The sequence below is a fragment of the Protopterus annectens genome, chromosome 4.part1 (genome assembly GCF_019279795.1).
Source record: "Protopterus annectens isolate FY-2018-M chromosome 4.part1, PAN1.0, whole genome shotgun sequence".
In the NCBI taxonomy this organism is placed as follows: Eukaryota; Metazoa; Chordata; order Ceratodontiformes; family Protopteridae; genus Protopterus; species Protopterus annectens.
In genome coordinates, this window is record NC_056734.1 from 841,723,343 (window position 1) to 841,745,449 (window position 22,107).

Consider the following 22,107-nt stretch of genomic DNA (forward strand, 5'->3'; position numbering starts at 1 on the left):
TTGACCCAGTGTGGGAAGGGGGTGTGGTCCCCCAAACAAGACGTCTGTTAAAGTTTTCGTGGCCTTCCCACAGACAAGATGACTGATAAAGGTAAAACAACCTTCCCTCAGATAAGATGGTGGCTAAGACTGGATGGAGAGTTGTGGCTTTAGGGACAGTTTAGTCCATAAAATCCTATGCTGGCTGCTTTGGAGGTCATTATGTATTATTTATGTCTGCTTCCTCACAGATGTACACAAAGAAGTCAGCTAGTAGTAAAGTATGCAGTAATGTGCAGTTGCCTGTTAAGGAAGAATGTACTTCTTCCTTCATTTTATTCATCCTGTCCTAACCCCCCACTCATAGTCTAGTATCAAAGCGACAATTATTTTAGTGTGAGACAAAGTTTACTGTTTTGTAGAAAGATGACACCTACTGAAATACTAAACCTGGGGCCTTGTGATACACATATAAGAAATGTTGAAGGAATTTGGTATGATATTTGCACCAATAATTACATTGTTTTTTTCATATTTGCATAGATTATGGAAAGCAAAATGGATAAGGAAATTAAAGGACATGGTATATTACTACATTTGATTTACCATCATGGTTGTGAATACTATACAGAAAAGGGGAAATTAGACTAATAAAAACACAAAGCATAGTCATCAAAAAGAAGTTAAAATATCTAGAGTGAATGTAGCATGGTTTTGTGCACTGTGGAAGGTTGAGTGATGTGCAGTTTTTTTTTACAGTGTTAGAATCATCAAAAATAGAATTGAGACCATAACTTTGAGAAGCACAGGTGGAGAGGACAGCAGCAACGTCTAGACTGTAGATAATTGGAAAGTAATTCTAGTTATACTATTGTCTGATCTAGTGTTGCAATCCAACATAGTGCACTCAGTAATAGAGAGTAGGGAAAACATAAACACAGCCTTAATAGCAGCTTGGACAAAATGGAGCCAACATGGCTGGAAGTGTTTTGAACTGACCAGGTAAAGAATGGACTGAGTTAACACTATTGGAAATCTGAGAGGAGAGGGAAAGAAAGTACTGAGTCACACTCCAAAACATATACATGGATGTAATAGAGAGGATGATAGCATCTTCAAAATGGTGGAACCCACTGTAGCATTGTCACCATATTATAAAGGCTTACTGACCTACCTTTGTATGACTTTTGTATATTAATCCCTCTACCACAACTGAGACAATGCACTATGGTATCCAAGATAATGTGTGTGTATTTTTTATCCCAGGAACACACAGCACTTTTGATTGCAGTTATCATTGATATTTCATTCATTTGTAGCCATCTCAGCTGGATGTCTGCTCCAGTATATAATGCCTTTCCCTAATCCAACTTTACAGTGTAATCTCTGGTTTTGCAACATTTTTTTCCTGCAAAATATTCCATTTCTGACTTCAGTCACTAAATCCTGATTTTGAGAGTCTTTTTTAAAGGTCATGTTGGATATCCTTACACTTTCTGATTTACATTTTACCATCTTCCCATTGTCATGGGGTAGCATGTTCCTCACTGAAGGGTCAAAATGGCAAAAAAAAAAACAACCTGAAGTTCTGCTACTAGTACATTACAGCAGTAACTGTTCCTTTTTTCTTATTTGCAAAACTCCTAGTTATAATAATGCAGTTATCAGTAAATAAAACCTGGTGAGATGCAGTTGCACAGCGGATAGCATTGTTACCTTATAGTAAGAGGTTTCCCAGTTTGTTTCTCAGCTGAGTGCCTTCTGTTTGGAGTCTGCATGTCCTCCCAGTATTCATGTAGGTTTCCTCTCGGTGCTCCAGTTTCCACCCACATTCCAAAGACATGCATTAGGTGGAGTGGACACTCTAAATTGGCCATGGGTATTAGTGTGTATGCGAATGTGTGGTGTGGAAGACCTACTGTAGCAGGGCTAGCTACTAGACAGTGTAAACCTTGGCTGTAGATGATTGTCACTGTTGGAGTGACACCCTGACTCCATGTGCAAAAAATGGGAAACAGTGGTTGTAGATAGATGGCTGGATGAATACATTGGTATTCAATCTGTTGTTGGTTGAACTGTTTCTTCTAATGTTAGTAGGCTGGGGGAAGTCAGTATGTGAGTAGTGCTTTCAGTGAGTCCTCTGCAAGATGGTGTGACGGATCCACACAGTCTACCCAGCTTGAGTTATATGCCTCGAGCTCCCTACTACTGTGTATGTTTGATTATTTGCTTGATTTGACATGCTGCTACAATACTATATGCTGCTAAAATAATAAAATAATGGAAATATGCTTAAAGGCAGGCCTTGCTCACTGATCACTAGTCTAATTGAACTTTTCTTAACCTATAAGTTGTTTACCACCTTAAAAGATGTTTACCAGAATATGGGGGATTTCAGTGGGGAACTGTATCACAAGTTTGTGGGCTAACTGCTCTTTGGTAAGGAGAAGTAATGTGTAAGAACATCAAAATAAAATCAGACATTAAGAATCTTGTTTACAATTTAGGAAATTATTTGTAATTTTCTAAATATTTCATCAGCCATTGATCAGCTTATGATCTATATGTTATTTGTTAAACCCTTTGACCCTGTTGTTTATTCAAGACTATAAAAAGCTCAAAGGCTAATAATATATTGGAACTCATCATCTGGATTTGATTAAAAAAGCATCAGCCTAAACTGAGCATATAGCCATTTTGCCAGTGTCAGCCTTGTTTTGATTGAACAGATACAGTGGATATAAAAAGTTTTCACACCCCTGTTAAAATGCCAGGTTTTTGGTGATATAAAAAATGAGACCACAATAAATCATTTCCAAATTTTTCCACCTTTAATGTGACCTATAACCTGTACAATGTAATTGAAAAACAAACAAATCTGTTAGGGGAAAAATATAAAAAATAAAAAAACGTACAATAAGCTGGTTGCATAAGTGTGCAAACATTTAAACTAATACTTTGAAGCACCTTTTGATTTAATTACAGCATTCAGTCTTCATGGGTACACACCTGCCATCAATTAAAGAGACACTGAGTAATCCCAAATAAAGTTCAGCTGTCCTCGTAGGATTTTCCTGACATCATGGTTGATTTGACGTTTTGCACTGCAGTTTGTGAAAGGAGAGGTCTGTTGTTTGCTTTTAGGTCCAGAAACTGAAGGTTTGGAAATAGGAAGTGGAACATGGGACTAACATCTGAAGTTATTTGCATACTTCTGGATAAATGATTCACAGAATCTTGGAGTTACTTTGCAAAGCATTAGAACTTCATTTTGTAAAAATGTATTGTGTATGCAGACTCTAAGAAGTGTAGGAAATGAAGAAGCTTTCACCCACAAATGCACAATATAGGGTGCACTAATCTGGTATGTAGAGGCTTCGACCAACAGGTAGGATATCAGGGAAGACCATATTTTTGACCAGTGGTCCGAATTCTGACTTTTCCAGATGAATGGAGAATAAGCATACTTGTGCCTGTCCAAGAAAAAAAGAGGACATCCACAACTCTGGGGAGTACAGAGGTACTCCTGTCACACTGCATGAGAGTTCTGGAGAGGGTTACTGAAAAAAGATTATGCAGAGTAGTAGAAAGTACGATGGGAGATGAACAGTTCAGATTCAGCTCAAGATGCAGCACAAATGAACTGATGTTTGCAGTGAGACAGATAGATGAGAAGAAGCTAGAGATGAGGAAATAGTCCAAATGTGCAGTCCTAGACCTGGAGAAAGCATATGACAAGGTCCAAAGAAAGCTGTTCAGGTAGTCCTGTAGTGGTTTTGAAGTCCCAGAAACATTGGTAGAATTACTGCAGGCAATGTAAAAGGATCCAATGACTCAAGTATGAGCAGTGTTCGGACTTAGAGAAGGGTTCCCAGTGGGAGTGGGTATGCATAACGGTTCATCTCAGAGCCCACTACTGTTCATGCTGGTGATGGACTACATTAGCAAACAGGTGTGAAGGGAGATATCAATAAAGTTGCTGTACGCAGACAATGTGGCATTACAAACAGGCTCTGAGCAAGAACTTTAGTGAAGGATATAGGAATGGAATGCAAAGCTAAAGGCACATGAGATGAAACTGCGACAGTTGTAATGGCAGCACATGGGGGTAAATCAGAAGAAGTTGAGAAATGAGCTAGAATGGAAAATAGTGGAACAGATTAACAGCTTCATATACCTGAGAGGGATGGTTGAAAAGAATGGAAGTCTGAATGAGAAGTTAAAAGCGAGAATCAGAGGGGCTGCAGCCAAATGGCACAGAGTGTTGGGGTACTGTATGACTAAAGAATACTGAAAGAAGCTAAAAGGTAAGGTGTACAAAACAGTGGTGAAACCACCACCCATGTATGGTACAGAAACATGGGCAGCAAAGACATAGTAGTTTAGGAAGCTATAGGTGATGGAGATGAAGTGCCTGAAATGGGTGGTAGGATGCATATTTTGGGATAGATGAAGAAATGAGGACATCAGAGCAGAAGCCAAAGTAGCTCCAATTACAGAGAAAATCAAAGAGTACAGATTAGAGTTGCTCAGGATAATGTGCAGGAAAGCAAAATACAAGCTGGTGAAGAAGATTTGGGATAGACAGGAAGAAGGCAAAAAGAAACAATGGCATCCAGCAAAGAAATGGATGGATTGTGTAAGAGAAGACATGCAACAGTCAGTCTTGGCTGTCAAAGAAGGTAGCAGATTGGCACTGAATCAACAGAGGGTGACAGTTGACACAACATCCCACACTATGTAGATAATTAGAAAAATGGAGCTGATGATTAGAAAATGTCATTGTACACACTGAAAGCAGACACACCCTATTCAGGGGAGTCCTACAATGGAAGAAAGTCACAGTGGCTTTAACTTATTTCCTTAACTCATGTAAATAATGGTACAGAGTACTCATATTAAACCCAGGTGAATGCTAAGACACTGTGATTTCAGAAAATTGGATTCACTATGTTCAGTGTCTTAGAAGGCTTCACCTTGAGAGCTGTACAAGGCTGAAATTTGAGTTTTATAACTGATCTCATCGAGATAAGGATTTGTTGATATGTGTTGTGCAAAGATAATCCAGGAATACATATGTGTGCACATGAGACCTTTACTTGAACAGACTGTTTGCTTGTTTAAAACAATCTGGTGGAATCTCATCTCCTTGAGATAGGTCAGCTGATCATCTCATGCCCTTTAACCAGTTCTGCCATACTAAAGGCATGTCACCTTTTCCAGTGTAAAAATGTAATTGCTGAAAGAAGAACAATGCATTGTAGAGAGTAAAGATATATACTCTGTACAAGCTTTGGTCACATTCATAAGTGAGGGACATAAACCCACATAACAGCAGCATAGGCAGTTTCATTTGCCATTCACTTAGAGGAAGATGCAAAACAGACAGCAGAGGCCTGTGATATGTGATGAGATGCATGTGACCATTATCAAAAACAGAGTAGCCTATCTAGCCTGTGTCGTTTTGCTGGCTTGAGATTTTCATGTTTGAATGCTGACTTCTGCACACTGTTTTGCTAAACATGAAAGGCTTAATAATTTCACAACCCATTTATCCATTTTCAGAGAACCAGCCTTATCTTTGACAGGGTCATGTGGATCTCAAAGCCAGTTCTGGTAGCCAGTGGGTGGAAGGCATCGAAACTTGTTCTGGCCATTTCATGAGTTTATTGTTGAATACACACCTTTCCTCATTCTTGTGCTACATGCACACCTACAGGTAATTTGGAGAACACTGATTCACCTTTTGCATGTTTTTGAGAACTGGGATGATGTGGACACATCATAGAAACCACCAAGCCCTGAATCAAATCTGAAACCTTCTTATTTTAAGGTGGCAACACAATTAACTGCACCATCAGTATGAAATAATAACTTTCTTTCAAGTATGCTGATATCATAGTCAGTGTATTTAGCAAGTAGCAGTACTGGGGTTGTATAATTTAAAGCCAGAATAGTCTGTCTTTCCATTTTCATTGAATTTGCTACACGTCTGTGTTTGCCCACATAAGTTTCGACCAAGTGACAAATAATCAGCAGGACAGATGTTACACACTAGTGCTGGGTCATCGGAAAGTTAAGACAGCAGTCAGATGTGAGCCATCCTACTGCATGCTGTGGAAGTAAAACAGCATTCAAGGTGGTTGTAGCAGATGCTTTGGGGAGGAGGAACTGGAAAATTACAAATGGGCCCATAACAAGATAAGTAGACTGAATTGTCTGAGATATATGTTTTTTCCCCTAATCCTTTTCCTTTGTCTCACTGTGCCTCTAGGCAAATCCTTCAGGGATTCATTTTATGTATATATATATATATATATATATATATATATATATATATATATATATATATATATATATATATATATATATATATATATATATATATATACACACACACACACACACACATATACATATATATATATATAGATATATATCTATATATATATATATCGCACACACACACACACACACACACACACACACACACACACACACACACACACACACACACACACACACACACAGATACACAGAGCAGACTATCTAGGCACCCTGTCAAAGACAGCTCACTGTAACAAGAATCACTGATGTAGTAATGCATAGCACCAGACCAGGTAAAGGGGCAGGACCATCTCTAGCTTAGGGCAGAGATTGGTTTGTGAGGAAGAAAAGCTGAAAAAATGGCAAATAAATAGTGACATCAGAGGAACTGCCTCATGCTCACAGAAAGCAAACTCCTACAAAACCCAAAGGACTCTGTGAGAGGTGTAAATACTTAACTAAGCTGGAGGCATCCCTCTCACAGCCAGCAGCATGTAGTGAGCTTAACACAGATGCTTCACTCACCAGGCAGAGCAAAGAGTGATGGTTACCTGCCTCTCTGGTGCCAGGATCCACAGTGTCAGTAGGTCCTACAATTCCTTTCACCCAGATACACATATGACCGGATCTTTGTGCTTTTGGGAGTGAATTTTATTAGATGCACCTCCTTAGATCCTATGAAGAGAGACATGCTAAAGTACTTAGAATGTGCATCTATATTGGTGTGAAACTAGAATCGAACAGTATCCTACTATCACCAAGAACATTTCTTCAATACAAACAAAAGATAATTGAGTTTAATTATTGGTTAGATACTGGCATCAGTCTAAGGGGTTCCTGTATATATCAGGCAGGAAGGAGATTATTTTTATTTCTATTGTTTTTTTATTGGCCTGGTTAGTCCCATTAGGCTACTGGTCTTTTTCAGAGTTGACCCAAAGTGGTATTTATTCTGACTAGGGGAAATTTAGCCAGGACAACTGGGCAATTCCCCTATTCTTTTCAATAAATTCCGTGAGATCTTTTCCATCCACCTGAGCTGTTGGCTCAGGCAGATGTGACCTTAGTTTAAAGCCTCACCTGAGGATAGCACATGGATTGCCCCCCCCCCCCCCCAATGAATTCTGCACTACAGTGTGAGCAATGGAAAATTAATCCAGTCACCTGGGTGGGAATAGAACCCACAGACTTCTGATCTAACACCAAAAGCGAGTAGAATACCTATTGAGCTACTGGCACTGCAGAGTGACATCGCCATCTGCTTTTCTAGAGATGGCCTGCATCTCTTTCACCACATCTTCCTTATGTCAGTCAAGATTCTTTCCTCTCCCCCAGTGCCTTTTTTAGGCAAGGTCAGTCTCCTCAAACTACCTACATAGCCAGTCAAAACAAGAAAATATATTAAGTGGGCACTGCTTAATGCTAGAACTTTAATAAAAAAGCCTTCCTAGCTGCTATACACATAAATATAATGCGTAGTTGGTGGTAAATGGTTTCAGAACAGTGAAAGCATCCCCACAGTGCAGGGATTTAATGCCTACCATTCCTTCAGACCCAAAGCCAAATTGGAAGGTATAGCTGGAGGGGTTGTATCTGTAATTGTAAGAAACCATTAAACATCTAGACATAATGCAAGACAGTGATTTTGAACTCCTCTACATCTTTCTCATAATAAACAAATCCCAGAACTGGATTGTTGCCAGCTACTGCACTTCTACCAAGATTGTAGCAAACCATGAGGAGTATTTAAACAATGTATATCCCTTACTATAAAGCCAACACTATGCTCTTTGGGAATGTCCACTACCCCTCCATTAATTTTGGAACTTATACCATCACAAATAAGTATGGTCAAAGATTCCTGATGTTCATTAATGCCAGTTCCTTAGACCAAATCATCCAAATCCCAATGAGTGGCTCAAAAATATTGGACTTGGCGCTCACCAATCTAGGCACCCTATACTCAATACCTAGGATTTCCAAATCACTGGTAAAATCTGACTAATGTGCAGTAATGCCTGTCGTAAGTGCAAGACCAAAGCTACCTTGTAACCCTGCCATCTTCAGAGGCTACTCCAAGTCAAATCTTCTCCAACTAACTGATGACTTGATGTAATTCAAACACCTTCCTCACTCTGATGATCCCACATCACAAGCAGCCATATTCAAGTATAAATTATATAGTCACCTATAGACTTGCATTGAAGCCCTAGTCCACATAAAGCATAAATACAGAACCAAATTTAAGGACAAATTTATTTGGTGGAACCTCAGTATTAACAAATTATACAATAAAAGGAAGGAACTCATATCCTATAAATGCAATATTACTATCCCATCAGCTAGAGTGGAACTCAAAAAGCTCAACAAAGAATTTAGAAATAAAATAAAATCTTCCAAAAGCAAGTACAAATTGAGAATTGCCATCCATTCTAAGGGTAACCACAAAGCATAATTCAGTTATGTCCGGTGCCTCAGAAGTGATACTGATGATGCTCTGAGTTAATACGAAATAACACCACATGTCCATCCCCTGAGGACATAGCCAACATGTTAGCAGACAAGTTCACCTCAAACTTTACTCCCCTATCATTGCCTAATTCTCCACAGCACATCAGTATGCCTGTGCAACTACCCTGATCACCTCTGAGCACGTTCTAACTGCCCTCTCTCTCTAAGGCTAAGATCACTAGCTCTATGGGCAGAGATGAGATGCCAGGCTGTCTTCTAATCAGCACCAAACATTGTCTGCCATCTCCACTGGATTTGTGCCAGAGGTAAGGACACCTGCTGTAGTCATCCCACTCTACAAAGGGGTACCCACAATAGATCCAGAAAACTATAGACCCATAAGCATCACCATCATTAGCTGTTGACCAATGGAGCTCATCATTATGAAACTGATTAACAAAGACGTATGAAGCCTTCATACCCTAGATCCAAATCAGTTTGGGTTTGTTAAAGGCAGATCCTGCCTCTTAAATCTGGTGGACTTTATTAAACAAATTACAAAGGCATTGGAGTTAGGAAAATCAGTTCATACTGATTACCTGAGCTTGGCCAAACCCTCTGATACCATTGCACATTTTGGCATCATAGATAAGCCTTGACTTGAACCAGAACCCCAAGTGACCTCTGCACTGGAGGAACCACTGATAGACAGTCAGAGTGAGTGGCTGATATTAGACTGTATATTTTGGTGTGGGAGGGAGGTAGTCTGTTCTACTACACTGCTAATATCCACTGTATGAGTTATGGATGTGCTTGGTTTTACTAAACTGCATTCATGTAGTAGTTTGCAACACACCTATGTAGAAGGATGCCAGTTCACAGGCTCCTACCTTGATAGGTATGTGCATAAGCTGCCAGAGTAGACTTAGGGATATTCCTTAAAATCTGAACTGGTCATAGATGTTGGCCTTCCTGCACTCAAAACACCAGCCATTACCTGGGTAAAACTGTGGGCTGAAACAGGTCGATTTTCCTCATTGAGATAATGCTGGGTATTTACATCAGTACAAGGTGGGATGAATAAATGGGTCTTTAGGATGAGAGGAGCGGCTTTAACAGTCTTGGATGGGGAGGTAAAAAAATTATAAAAAAAAACATTGCTTATAGGGGAATAGGAAGCTGCTCTCCATGGATGGCTAGAGTCATTTTTTAAATCACATTTGCTGCTTATAACTACTAACAGGAATGGTCTTTATTTTTCCAACGGGAATTGTTCAGTGTGCTGAAGGATGCTTCCAGTGAGATGGAGTTTGACCAATGATCCTTCTTAAAAATGTGATGCCCCATTGTGTGACAAAAATGATAGAAGAGGACTTGCATTTTTTTTCTGGGAGATGTTAGAATAAATGTTTTATGTAAGATGTTAGCATATTTTCCCCATATTTCAACAAACCCAGGAGTGCTGTCTATCAGGTGAGGATTATCCAGAGATTTGGGCTGAAAAATTTGTAGTTTCTTTTTCACCCTGTATAATGTACAATGAAGCCCCCATAATAATGATTTTTCCAGCATTTTTGTGAATATATATATGTATATATATATATATATATATATATATATACATATATATATATATATATATATATATATATATATATATATATATATGTATATTTATAGACATCTGTGTATATATTTGATATATATATATATATATATATATATATATATATATATATGTATATATGTATATTTATAGACATCTGTGTATATATTTGATATATATATATATATATATATATATATATATATATGTATATATATATATATATATATGTGTGTGTGTGTGTGTGTGTGTGTGCATATCATCAGGTCGGGAGCCTTTTTACTTGCCTCAAAACTATGGCTTTCAACCTCTGAGATTCTGCTGAATTTATTCTTCTGACCTGCATAAATTTCACCATGTAGCCTGAACTAGATAAAGTAGATATAGTACCTACAAAAAGTATGCCTAGGCAGAAATTATAAGGATGTGACTGAGGTATCTCTTGATCAGTGCTGGGCAGCTGTTTATAACTTTCTTCTCTCTAATTCTGCTTTAGTACAAATAGTGAAAACACATTTTATTTGTTTAGAAAATCCATGCAACATGCCAAATTTTGGCTAAACGTCTTCACAATGGCAGCTCTTAAAAGATGGTATCAGCATAAATCTTGCGTAGCTGTAAGATAACTTTTCAATGTTGTTGTGTAAGTATTTCTACTTATTGTAACTGCTTTACATCATAAGCAAAACAAAAATATAATCTTGAAGGGTGAAAGGCAGAAACTGAAGAGGGATCCAGTATCTGTCAACCTGGGATGACATAATCGACAGACCTCGGTGCTTTGCCAGAGATGGTCTTCATCTGTCACCCCTGGGATTTTGGCTTCTGGCTAAGACTCTTGCCACCCACATAGTGCCTTTTTAGCCAGTGTCTCAAGGACAAAATTCCCGAAGTAAAAACTCCATCTAAAAACAACCTCAAGGTTATGCTGCTAAACACTAGGAGTCTTAACATGAAACTGCACTCACTGGAAGCAGTCCTCACCTTGGAAGACACAGACATTTGTGCAGTCACGGAGACCTGGTTCAAGGCTGTGGAAAACACCCCAGACATACTGGATTACACCTCCTTCCACACATTCAGACCACAAACTACAGGCATGAAAACTATCAATATTCATTAAAGATAAGTACACCTCCAGATCGATTAAACAGTATGATTCCCTGGAGATACTTCAGGTGTACTTAACTATTGGTAGGACACCTATTCAAGTCATTGCCAGCTACAGGACCCCCTCCATGAATCAGGACACCCACTATGCCTGTTTGGATCTACTTGATTCTATCAAGATACATCCAGACACAATGGTTTTGGGCAACTATAACTACCCATCCATTGACTGGGTAAATTTCTCGTGCTCAAACTCACTTGCCCAAAGGTTCCTCGACTTTTTAACTCCCATGCACCAGAACAGCTGATTGACACTCTCACAAGAAGTGTCAGTGTCCTGAATCTGGTGCTTACCAATATGGGGGACCACTGTACCACCCCCACTGTGAGGTCTTCCCTGGTGCGATCTGACCACAAATCAGTCTCATTCAAAGTAACTGTCACACCTGACCCCTTCCCAGCAGCAACTAAACTAAAAAAGACTTCTCCAAAGCAGATTATAACGTCTTATGGGATGGTATAAATAGCTTCACTGCACCTTCCTCCTCAGATGGAACTGGCAACTATGCCAAGTTCTACACTAATGCTTTATACAAACCTCTGCATAACTGTATTGACTTGACCATACCTGATAGGGCCAAAACAAGATCCTCAAGGAAGAGCAGACCTGCTTGGTGGACAAATGCTATTCACAGGCTTTACAATAAGAGGAAGAAATTGCTAAGAGTAAGAAGGAGCGAGCCCTAAATTGAAAACACTCCCTCCTCAGCTTAAACAAGCAAATAAGACTTCTTATGAAATCCTCTAAAGCAAACTACAAATCCAAATTAGCTTCCTCAACTAAGGATAACCTTAAGACATTCTTTAGTTACATCTGTAACCTAAAAGGAAATGCTCAGATTTGTGCCAAAGTGGAAGTTAATGATAACACATATACTGGGCCTGTAGACATAGCTAACCTGTTGACAGATAGGTTCTGTGGAAACCTCACTCCCCTGTCCCCACCACACGTACCCCATGACATCCCTACCACCTGCACCCTACCTTGCATCTCTATAGAGCAGGTTGTAAACGCCCCTCTAAGGCCAAAAACACAGCATCTATGGGACCTGATAACATCTCAAGCTGCATCCTACCTGGGCTCCAACAAGAATTAGCAACACCATTGGGTAATCTTTTCAATCATAGTCTAAGCACCAGCTTCATTCCAACTGAATGGAAAATGGCCACCGTTATTCTTTTGCACAAAGGTGGTGCTTCCACTGACCCTAGGAACTATAGACCTATGAGCCTGACTAGCCTTATCTGCAAAGCCAACAAGCCTTATCAACAAAGATATAGGTAATCTCCAAACACCTGACCCTACTTACTTTGAATTTGTCAAAGGGAGATCATGCCTGTTAAACCTGGTGGACTTCGAGACAGTCACCAAGGCCCTGGACTAGGGTAAATCTGTGCATACAGCCTACTTAGACTTAGCCAAGGCTTTTGACACTAACCCCCATTCAGGTATCATTGACAAACTACCTATTTAGGTATCAACACTTATATCGTTAGATGGGTCGCTAAATGGCTCACTGATAGAACGCATATAGTCAAAATAGGGGAATCCACTTCCAACAGCAGACCTGCAACCAGTGGTGTTCCACAGGGATCAGTCCTTGGACCTTTACTGTTTGAAATACATTTCTCAGAAGTACAAGGAAAAACTAAAGGTCTGTGGCTGACAAAGTTTGCTGATGACTGCAAACTGAGAATGGTCATAGAATTTCCATATGATGTCAACATCCTACAATATGGTCTTACACAAACAAATGATTGGTGCCAAAGTCATGGCCTTAAACTAAATGCAACAAAATGTATTATCACCAATTTCAGTAAGAGCAATGTTCCTGCTAGCTACCACAGGAATAGCAACACCCTAAGTATGCACTCAGTCGTGAGAGACCTGGGCACACAGGTTGACACCAAACTTACCTTTGATCAGCATGTCTCCACAGTGGTAAGAAGGGCAGTCTGTGTTGCTCATCTCATAAGTAAGGGCATTGCCTCCAGAAAAAAAGAACTTATAACCTCCCTGCACTCTTCCCTCATCAGATCAATAATTGAATACAATGCCCCTTTTGATGTGTACCTTTCCAAGCACCCACAGCAATTGGAGAGACCACAAAGGTTCCTCACAAGGAAAATTCAAGGTCTTCAGCATCTGACCTGTGTGGGTTGTCTGAAATCACTGTCACTTTATTCTGTTTCATACAGACTACTCAGAGACTATCTCTGATGTGCATGTAAGGCAATCTCTGACCCTGCTTTATTGGAAAAGCTGCATATCCACAAATTAAATTTTACATGGGTTACTCACTGTAAAGACCTTAACCTGGTATGTGACATTAATAGAACCTGCTGGAGGGACAGATTTGTCTCCCAGAGTTTACCATACCTTTGGAACAGACTCCCACGTCATGTCAAACAGAGGACTTCATTGGCCCTCTTCAAATGCAATCTGGACGATTGAATGGGTAACTGTAAATTCACCCTAGGGATTCCACCTTTGTCCCTTTTGGACAGGGGCAATACATGCTGATCATGGAAATAAGGGTAGAACTTGGCTAGGCTTGTAAGGGCCTCAGGCCATTAGCCTAGTAATTTCCTATGATCCTATGGTATTTCTTTTTCAATTTTTATAAAGATGGGATCTAATAATTAAGCATTACTTACAGATACATTTTGTTCCTAGCATGCATTCATGGGGTAGTTTTACAAAGTACATATTAAAAGTTCACAAAATTGTTATATTTTTTTTTTTGTTTACAGCCCTCAGTGAAGAAAAGAGTTCTGAATGCATTTATACCCTCAGCAATTTATTTTCAGATACCACACTAAGGCAATTTATCAATAAAATACATCATGTAAACTCATATGAACTGAGAAATGTTTTGGTTATTTTGTGTTACATAGTGTAGTGGTAGAAACTGGCAAATAAAAAGGTATTATGGGGCATTTCCATGACAGATAAGTCAGTAACAAATATTTTGGACTTTAGTACCTGGAATACACTATCCTGAAAATAAATATGGTTTTGTTCAGCTTCAGTTCATGCATCAGTGGTTGTATTGGGGTAGAATTATTTAAACCTGAATTGAAGTCCTGCAGTTTGGGTTGTTAATGTTTCTTCTAAATATAAAGCAAATCATTCAGGAGCTGTCTGCAAACATTCCTGTCAGGGAGACCATGACTCCAAGAAAGGTAATGTTTTACCTCCTTGTTCCATGCTCTTTCAAGCAGGTCAGTATCCAATGGTGGCCACCATTGCTGTCCCACAGATGTTTTTCTTCAGACAGAAGCATTATTTGTGAAACCAAACCAGGTTAATTGAACAAGGAACATTTTTGATCCCACTGCACAAATAGAATGTTGTCTTAACTGATAATAGTGAGTGACTCCTGACTTGCTGATTGTCTTGGCTGGTGCTTAGAAATCTAATTTCATTGTAATTAAAATCCATCCTGAAATAGTTAACTTCTTGGCCATATCCCTTTTTGACAAAAAATATGCTGAATTAAAGCTGTAATTTGTTTATTTCCTGCGACATGCCAGGAGAAGTAGGACAGTGGATGTGTAACATATGCCAGCACAGCTAGCTGGAGTTTAATAAAGAATTATATGTCATTTGTGCATCAAACTGATTTGTACAGATGCTTGTGTTTAAAAATGGATTTGTAAAGTTGCTTGTGTTAAAATGTATCAACAGTGTGCCTTGCTGGAAAGAAAATAAATGTGCATGTATTATTGTAACTGAATTAAATGTATATGTTTTGACAGTGGATACTGCAAGAGAAGAGGTTAATCTCAACCTTCAAAGATAGTAAGAAAATTAAACTATTGGACCTAGGCCATAAAGATGTTATCTCACAGTTTTGGATGAAACTGTAGACGCAGTGTCTGTAAGAAGTATGGTTTGTTAGCTCCTGTAGGAAGAAGGGAAGTGTTTTATGGTTTTATGGTTTTATTAGGAGCTGCAACAGATCTGACCAATGCTCTTATGTGTGTATTACTGACACGTAGGTGCTAAAATCCTGGCAGGTTCTAGTGTTGGTGATAGTATGGGAACCAGAAGTCAGATGACCAGATGTATGTGATGTCATTCTGTACAGAAGTAATGTTTTAATAGAGGAGACTGAAGTCTCAGGAGCAGTCTGTTCTTGGAACCTGACAAAGGAGGAAGACAACTCATCTACTTCATCTTGCCTTGCACTAGTATGTGAACAGGGACTAGTATTCTTTGGATTAGTCAGGAAATATAGTGAGAATAGTTAAGTATTGTTTTACTGTAACTGTGTGAATCTTTCCAGCTGTGTTATTTTTAATATTTCCTGTGATTGAAACTGATGTTTACTGTAAATAGATATTTAGCATTTCCATGTTCTTTTATTATTTATTATTAAATATATTTCAACGTCTTATTGTGGCTGGTCCTTCAGAGAAATATTTTAACCTTTGAGAGTACTTACATGTATTTGGTGATAACTCTGGCCACTCCTGAAAGCCTTGCTTTTTGGTCAACATTGCCATTTGTATTAATATTAATTTCACTCAATATAATTGGGTACCCTTGCAAGATCATTGGGTGACTAGCTTTGTAGTGCCTGGTGGCAGTGATAACTTCCTTATAGAATGGGCAAAAGGGGGCTTAACTTGCAAACCTGTTCCAGCCTTTCCCAGGTGTGTGTGTGTGCAAATCAAATCTCAAAGTGTGTGTGTGTGTTTGTGTGTCAGCAACGTGGAGCAGGGATATGAAGCACTGGTTTCACAGAGAGAGTGGGGGAGGACTTGGATTGGGCACTCAGATGAGAACTTAACCCTACAGCTGTACCAGTGGGGAGTCTTGCTGAGGACCTGGAAGGAGATAGATAGAGAAACCCAGACCCCAAGCTGAGTGTGTTCCCTGTGTGCTCTTAAGGGAAATTGTGCTTGATACAGCGAGGTCTGCATCTAGAAATACTGAGTGTATCCATTTCTTTCCAAGTAAGCATCCCTGTCCAATATCAGTGGTGAGGATTCAGGCTCCTTGATTACTGGCCCAGAGTGGGGATGTCACATTTACCATTTAGGTAAATATTCAGGAATGGAACCAAACCCTGACATGTTATATGTTCTGGGGATTTGTTGCAGTCTACAGATTGCAAGACTAAATGTAAGTGCACTGACTAAAAGGAGTACAACTGGTGAAATACATACATGAACTATGCATTATCCACCCCATGCCAAACTCCTCTCTAAAAATGCATAGATTTACTTTTATGTTAACAGGTAGGTGGTCTTAACTACTGGATCCTTTACAGCAGTGATCCTGGTCAGACCAAACAGAACTAAAGTACATAAGTGAAATAGTTGTATCTATAGTAAAACACAAATTAAAATAAGGTAAAACATGTACAGACATGATTATTTCATTCACCCCTAAAAAAGTCATACTGCTCAGCAGTTCTAGGTTAGGATATTCAAACTGTAAAAGAAATAATTTATTTTCTCTTTAAATCATAGAGCTGTAACTTTATTTGCACATATAGATTTAATTATTGTGAGATTTAATCCTGATAATGTATTTTCCTTATTTCACACACTGCTGCCTACATTTTGAGAAAATGCTAATGATGTAGTAGAAGAAAGATAGAAAAAGACAGTAGCCAGTCACATAGAAGTAAAAGCAGGTTAAGAATTACTGATGTCTTATAAAGTCTATTCTGTATTCATCGTGATGAAAGCACTCACTGAACTGACTTTATGAATAAATTTAATTATTTTTTTTCGCCAGCTGAATTGAGTTTCATTGCTTTAATGTGTTTTTTGGAGTTTTTTTCTTTTTAGAATACTGAATTTATTGTGATATTTTTAGTTGAGCAGGAAAGCAAGCAAGAGGATTCAGTCAATATAGACTATGTTTAGCTAGCTAAGACAGAGCAAAAATGTAAAAAAATGCAGAAAAATGGGGTGGGTACGAGGTGAGAGTGTGTTATAGGTTTTAGTCTCTAGGTGAGATATGGTAATGTGGCCTAGACACCTATAGGATGAAAACTGGTGTAAAACCCACAGGACGTGGAGGAGATTTATGTGATGGGCATGAGTGGAGCTCAAAGCCTGTGTCACTCAGTTTCAAGTAGAAAGAGAGGGGCAAGTAGAATGTTGCAGTTGTATTTATGTTCCAGCAAGTCAATGTCATCTCATAGTAACTCTACGGATAGGTGTCCTGAACTGTCCTCAGTCTTCAGTTCTGTGACTACTCACTTACAGAGCGCACCTGTCATTGTAGTTATTTTATCAATCCGTCACACTGCAGATCTTCCTCTTTTATGTAGACCTTGAACCTTGTCAAGCATGATGTCCTTTTCTAATGATCAGACATATCATGTGAAGAGGAAGAAGTATGAAAGCAGAGGTCCTATCATGTGAGTTTTAGCTCCTCCGGTGCTGAGTATTTGTTTTTCTGGTAGTGCATAGGATTCTCAGTATTCTTCACCAATGCCATAGTTCAGGCTAAATCTCTGCACTTGAAGATGGTATTTAGATCCTTTATAGCTATTCTGCCAGTACTGATTTGTCATCATATTCCTTAATTGCTTGTTATACTGCCGTTGGTTATTGATCCAAGCAGTTTGAAGCTGTGTATTTTTCCTCCATCTAGAATGAATTCATTTATTTGTACCCATTATGAGTATCTTTGTCTTCATTATGTTAAGGTGCAAACACAGCTTGAGACTATGTTGTTTCACCCAAATAAGCAGATATTTCACATTTTCTTTGCTTGAATTGTTGCATAATGAGCATAGTATAGATTGCTGATAATTCTTCCAAGTGTTACATCTTGATTTTCATCATAAAATCCTGCTTTTCTGAATTATTCTATATTTGAATTAAACAGGTATGGTAATATTTGTAGCCTATCAAAAAAAAAAAAAAACACAGAGAAGCTGAAATTCTTCCTCTTTATGTCACTAAATGATTTGGTACCTCGGCATGTCGCCTTCAAAGGAAATATCATGTTTTTTTTTAATATTTGTAGCCTTGTTGCATACCTTTATCAACACTAACCCATTCTGTTTATTACTATTCTGTCTGAACTGTTACTTCTTGCGCAGTGAAAAGACTGAGTTTGAGAATTATTCGATTTTCCGAGGGTTCATAGTAGTTTCAAGGTTATTTTCATTGTCTAATGACTGTGTTGCCTTGCTAATACCAATCCTCAGACTTTATCTCCTTTCTCAGTGAGGGACAGGCAGTTAGTACCAGGGTAAATTTGACAGTACCCATCCAGTTGTCAGGGTTTATTTTGGAAGATATTGAATTGCATTGCTTAACCTACAGAAGCAGTTTATTTGAGAGAAGGAGGAAATATTAGATGATGACTCTGTCTCTCCATCATGCTCTGTTTATCTGTTGCTCAAGGTTTAGGTCAATGGTTCTAGAGTTATCTGCGCTGTTTGACTTACAGGTTCTGTAGACTCAGTGTGACCCAGAGTTTTTAATTACCTTCACAGGCAATGACCTTGATATGTTCATAGACGCACGTGTCATCATCATCTTCTTTTGGCTGTTCCTGTTAGGGGTCGCCACAGCGGATGATCTGTTTCCATTTCTTCCTGTCCTCTGCATCATGCTCTCTCACACCAACCGCCTGCATGTCCTCTCTCACCACATCCATAAACCTTATCTTAGGCCTTCCTCTTACCTGGCAGCTCCATCCTTAGCATCCTTTTCCCAATATACCCAGCATCCCTCCTCAGCACATGTCCAAACCAATGCAATCTCGCCTCTCTTGCTTTGTCTCCAAACCGTCCAACCTGAGCTGACCCTCTAATTAGACCAATACTGAAAAATAAAGCCAGCACCTCGAGTGGTTCCAATTCATAGATTTAATTGTACAGAAACTAGACCGGTTTCAGCTATTTAAGCTTTCATCAGTAGTTACAAAGACAAAAAATAAACTGCTCCTTATATACCCTATAAGAAAGCAATGACATCACTTCCTGTCAAGGAAGAAAAAATTGTTAATTATGTTACAAATGAAAATAAATGTATATGCAGCATACAAATAAAATATACAAAAAATTGGTGTTGTCCATCTAAGCATGTACCAAACCATCAATGATGTCAGTTAGTAGAAAAATAAAATAAAATATTACCTTGGTGTTGTGAAAGAGATGTGTGCTATATAAAAATGAAAAAAGGTTAGCACAATAGTACATGGTTTGCAATAGTCATGTCAGTAATAAATGTTGGGTAACAATATAAGCATATGTCAGTGTCAAGTTGGAATCTTTGAGAAATAAGTATAATGAATAAGCATATATGAAAAATCACATTTTGTCATTGAGCCCTGGTGGGAAGAGCCCACCCAGTTTGACTATCCATCTTTTCTCTTTTTTATTAAGAATGTCATGCCATCCTGTTTTAAATGCCCTATTTCCAATAATGTTGTCAATAATGCAAAAAGAGAATTTGGCTGTAGGATGTTTAATGGTGTGTCTGTATAATGCGTTGGTTGGTCTACAATTCCTGATGGCTCCCAAATGTTCTGATATCCTGATGCGGAATTGTCTGGATGTTTGACCTACATAGAATGCTTGGCACGTGCATGTAGCTAGATAAATAATCCAGTCAGAACTGCAGTTCCCAAAGATTTTAATATCATGTAGCTGACCAGTGTTCTTGCTTGTGAAGCTTTTAGTTTTGAATATATAACCACAAAAACTACAGTGGCCACAGGGATATGTACCCACTGATTTATCCCCTGTTAGTGTTCTCTGCGTACAAGAGTTATCATCCAAGATACTCCTTTTGTAGTAGGAAAAATGGGAACTTAATGTTTTGCCCTTCCTATAAGAAAAATAACAACGTTCTCCTAAATAGCCCTCCAGAAGAGGGTGAGATGTCAGTATGTTCCAATGTGTATTAATAATGTTGATGAGATTGTGACTATTTCTTCCATATGTGGTGATGAATCTACATATGTTTGAATTATTGGATCTAACTTTGTTCTTGTAAACTAGCAATGAATCCCTGGATTACGTTACTCCATTGTGCGGCAGAGCTGATGGTGTCCCAATGATATCCTCTAGCCAAAAATCTGCTGGTTAACTCGTGATGTATGTTCAAATCCTGTTCAGGAACATATTCTTTTAATTCTCAGAAACTGAGATTTTGGAATATTCTTAATGATGTGTTTCGGATGGAGACTGTTGGCATGTAGTAAGGTATTGTATTGTGGAAATTTACGATGCACAGATGTTTTAAGTGTGTGATCAGGTTGTCGTTGTAAATTGACATCTAGAAAATGAATATCATTCAGATCATATTCCACAGTAAATTCAGTCCCCCACATATTTCCATTTAGATGTTCCATGAATTCTTGAAGGTAGTCGGGACCTCCTTTCCATACAAGCCAACAGTCATCCAAGTATCTCCTCCAAATGTCAATTTCCGATAGATACACATTATGCAGTTCGTCGTAGATAATATGCTCTTCAATGTACCCCATTTATAAATCTGCATAAATAGGTGCAAAAGAGGCTCCCATGGCCGTGCCTTGTATCTGCCAGTAACAATCTTGTTGGAAATAAAATACATTTTTTGTCAGAACATGTTCAGCCATGCATACAAGTAATGTATTCATTCCAGGTGGATAGATATTGGCTTTATTCAACCAAAAATCCAGGGCCATCAGTCCTGCCCAGTGTGGAATGCTAGTATACAATGATTTAACATCCAAGGTGCATAATAGCCAACCAGGTTCAAGTTGTGTTTCCGAAACAATATGTAAGAATTCCGTTGTATCCTGAATTCTGGCTCTAATGCATGATAATAATGGTTTCAATTTTTCAGTCAAAAACATAGATAGGGGTTCCTCAAGGATCCAATGCCAGATACAATCGGTCTTCCTGGTGGTTTGTTGATAGATTTGTGGATTTTAGGCAACAAATAAAGGTATTGTTTGGCAGGATCCTTGACCGTGAGATGTTTTTTGGTTTTGTCAGAAATAATACCAGCATCGACTGCTTCTTGTAGAAAATCACCAATTTCTTGTTGAAAAGAGGGTGTGGGATCTGTGCTCATTTTCATGTAATGATGATGGTTGGACAATTGTCCATTTGCCTCATCCCGATAATAATCGGCGTCCATGACAACAACCGCACCCCCTTTGTCAGCAGAGAGTATAACTATATCCTTGTTGTTTTTAAGTTTGGTCAGAGCAAGTTGTTCCTTATGATGGCCCTGGATTTTTGGTTGAATAAAGCCAACATCTATCCACCTGGAATGAATACATTACTTGTATGCATGGCTGAACATGTTCTGACAAAAAATTTATTTTATTTCCAACAAGATTGTTACTGGCAGATACAAGGCACGGCCATGGGAGCCTCTTTTGCACCTATTTATGCAGATTTATATATGGGGTACATTGAAGAGCATATTATCTACGACGAACTGCATAATGTGTATCTACCGGAAATTGACATTTGGAGGAGATACTTGGATGACTGTTGGCTTGTATGGAAAGGAGGTCCCGACTACCTTCAAGAATTCATGGAACATCTAAATGGAAATATGTGGGGGACTGAATTTACTGTGAATATGAT